Consider the following 3,059-nt stretch of genomic DNA (forward strand, 5'->3'; position numbering starts at 1 on the left):
TTTGAAACTAGTTAGTACACGGAGAAAAATCTGTTCCGAAAAATCGTGAACAAGCGTTCATGAAATTCTAAACCATGAACACGCAACCTAGAGTTCGGTCAAATTCGTCTGAATTCTCGGTAAATTTATCAAAAATTCTCTGATAGAGCGTCTCTATCAGAGAATTCTCCTTCAAATCTTTATCAGAGATCTCAGTCAAAATCGGTCAATTTCATTCGGCCCGATTTTGACATTTCTTTCTATGTATTGTACACTAAATCTCACCGCGGTTTGTGATAGTATTAGTGTACGCGAAAAATAAATTTTAGTTCAAAATCCCACCGCTTGAGCAGCGCTGTCGTCGACGTGCATGCATCCAGCCCAGTAATTTTCAATGGATGTTTTTGGAAAATACGCACACATACACAGCATTAAACATAAAAGGCAAAAACAACGTTTATTTCTGAGGAAAAAATACACAAAATACACTTTCTTTAAATACAATAATCAAGCTGCAATCAACGACTCCGCCAGGTTCCATCTGCTCATGTCCTCGGCTGGATTTACGGTCCCGTTCCGGCCTGGGTGTATGAATCTGGAACCGGAGAAAATGATGTTAGTGTGCCTTTCGTGATCTCCGAATCTTACCTTCCAGCAGCCGGGTCGAGGTTGACTGCCTCATCGATCGGAACCGGTCATCAGCATGACATCGATGTCGGTGTGGTCTTTATGGGCAGGCAAATCTCCGGTGAACGAATCTAGAGAACCGTCCCGCTGCTGCTCAGGTGTTTTGAAGAACTGCAAACAAAAAATCAACTTTGTCACTTGGTAAAAACAATTTTAGGGTAAAAAAACTTACCTTAAACAATGGCTTGACATTCTAAATAAGTTGTGTGCAACTACTTTCTAATTTTTGTTCCTAAAGCGGCAAATAAAAAAAACTAGCAATGGTTGCACAACACACATCACCAGCCGGGCCCTAAGCTGACAGTTTTCGTGAGTTGCGCGTATTCACCGACAGATGGCAAGTGGGCCTCGTCGGAGTCCGCCCATTAAATACGCAACTCAAAATTTGCATAGGAAACTTTTTTTTCGTGACGGCTTTCGTTGCACGCTCACTTCAACTATTCTAAACTAATATTTGAACGCGGCGTATCTCTAAACAAGTTTTTGAAGAAAATGATTCCAGACAGCTTATTTTGTCGTTTTAAACCGAAACAAGCCAAAAACTATATTTATTTAAACTATTAGCCTTTTTCAAAAGTTTGGCTAGATAATATCAAAGGCCGCCATCTTAGGCCCACTGGGCCCACAAAAAGGGGTACGCTCAGTTTGTATGGGAGCTGTCAACATGCTCCTGGGCTGCACATCACACACGGGTTGAAAAGTTTTGACAGCTCGTCATCGCCAGTTTCTTAACCCTTAGCTGCCAACAACATTGAATTTCGTTAACCCTTTTGTGTTCTTATAATAAAAAACAAAATGTCAAAATGTCAAAATGTCAAAATGTCAAAATGTCAAAATGTCAAAATGTCAAAATGTCAAAATGTCAAAATGTCAAAATGTCAAAATGTCAAAATGTCAAAATGTCAAAATGTCAAAATGTCTAAATGTCAAAATGTCAAAATGTCAAAATGTCAAAATGTCAAAATGTCAAAATGTCAAAATGTCAAAATGTCAAAATGTCAAAATGTCAAAATGTCAAAATGTCAAAATGTCAAAATGTCAAAATGTCAAAATGTCAAAATGTCAAAATGTCAAAATGTCAAAATGTCAAAATGTCAAAATGTCAAAATGTCAAAATGTCAAAATGTCAAAATGTCAAAATGTCAAAATGTCAAAATGTCAAAATGTCAAAATGTCAAAATGTCAAAATGTCAAAATGTCAAAATGTCAAAATGTCAAAATGTCAAAATGTCAAAATGTCAAAATGTCAAAATGTCAAAATGTCAAAATGTCAAAATGTCAAAATGTCAAAATGTCAAAATGTAAAAATATCAAAAAGTCAAAAATTCAAAATGTCAAAATGTCAACATGTCAAAATGTCAAAATGTCAAAATGTCAAAATGTCAAAATGTCAAAATGTCAAAATGTCAAAATGACAAAATGTCAAAATGTCAAAATGTCAAAATGTCAAAATGTCAAAATGTCAAAATGTCAAAATGTCAAATGTCAAAATGTCAAAATGTCAAAATGTCAAAATGTCAAAATGTTAAAATGTCAAAATGTCAAAATGTCAAAATGTCAAAATGTCAAAATGTCAAAATGTCAAGATGTCAAAATGTCTAAATGTTAAAATGTCACGACGATTTGACAATTTGACAATTTGAAAATTAAACAATTAAACTATAAAACAATTGAACAAGTTTGGAAAATTTATCAAATAATTAATTGGGTAACGTAATTTTTGTATGCCCCATTTCACATAATCGCTGAATGCTCCCCGTCTGAGATGACGGCTTATGCCGATAACCGCCACTTGGGGCGCAACGATCTTTGGATGAATTAGGAGTGAATTCTCGTGTACGATACAATGTTGTGTTGTTACTTGGATGAACTCAAACCAAAAGTTTATCAGAGAATCGGTCTGATAAGCGCCAGGTTTGCGTGAAATGGGTTCAAATTCAATGATAAGATCAAGGATAAGATGTAAAATACGTAACATAAATTTGAAAACTTAAAAGTATTACAAATTTCATGAATTTTTGTTCACGATTTTTGGGACTAAATTTTTTTCGTGTATAGTGCACAAAAAATAAGAATAAAAATAAAAAAACAGCCAATTTGAACTTTTTCAAACTGTTTGAAATTAAGTTTAATTGTTTAAATGATTCAAATCAGTTATGGTCTACAAAACGTTATTTTTCCGTGCCCTCGTCCAAATCCAATCGCAACTAGTTCGGATGATTTGAGCCTTTTAGTGAGCTCCTTCACATACTCCACCTCCCCCAAAGGATTCCTCCACAAGACACAAATAATTTAATTAAACCCAATCTTAGATTCCACCAGTCGTCGTCAGACCAGCGACAATCTGGTGGCAAGCCCTTGAACCAAACCCCCGAACGCCAGCCAAAGTAAAT

The 3,059-nt window shown here is 35.3% G+C and overlaps 1 long non-coding RNA gene across 1 annotated transcript; it reads right to left on the minus strand.

Annotated features, from left to right (window-relative positions):
- Positions 1 to 416: 416 nt before the first annotated feature.
- Positions 417 to 1,338, minus strand: LOC120419685 (uncharacterized). Its single transcript, XR_005605766.2, has 3 exons — positions 839 to 1,338; positions 628 to 777; positions 417 to 574 (listed from the first exon to the last, which is right to left on the minus strand). It is a non-coding gene; the product is annotated as an uncharacterized LOC120419685 (long non-coding RNA).
- Positions 1,339 to 3,059: the final 1,721 nt, after the last annotated feature.

Source organism: Culex pipiens, chromosome 1 (genome assembly GCF_016801865.2).
Source record: "Culex pipiens pallens isolate TS chromosome 1, TS_CPP_V2, whole genome shotgun sequence".
In the NCBI taxonomy this organism is placed as follows: Eukaryota; Metazoa; Arthropoda; class Insecta; order Diptera; family Culicidae; genus Culex; species Culex pipiens.